Source organism: Penaeus monodon, chromosome 33 (genome assembly GCF_015228065.2).
Source record: "Penaeus monodon isolate SGIC_2016 chromosome 33, NSTDA_Pmon_1, whole genome shotgun sequence".
In the NCBI taxonomy this organism is placed as follows: Eukaryota; Metazoa; Arthropoda; class Malacostraca; order Decapoda; family Penaeidae; genus Penaeus; species Penaeus monodon.
Window position 1 is genome coordinate 35,452,934 of NC_051418.1, and position 280 is coordinate 35,453,213.

The window sequence follows — 280 nt, forward strand, 5'->3', positions numbered from 1 at the left end:
GTGAAGAGAGACCCATTGCAAATTGTTGCAGTGGGTTAGGTTATCCTGTGTACCTTGTATTAATGTGGTCCCTTTCATGAAATCAGCACAGCATTATGATTCAGTCCAAAAATCTTCTTATAAATCTCAAACTACTATGATCTGTAACTATGATGTAACAACTCTGTAAATGTATATTTCTGGAGATCAAGTCAAGTTGACTGCTCACTGATCATAATACTTGCTTTCAAGACAAAAAATTGAAGTGGAAATAACAAAGAGAAATACTCTCTCAAACAGC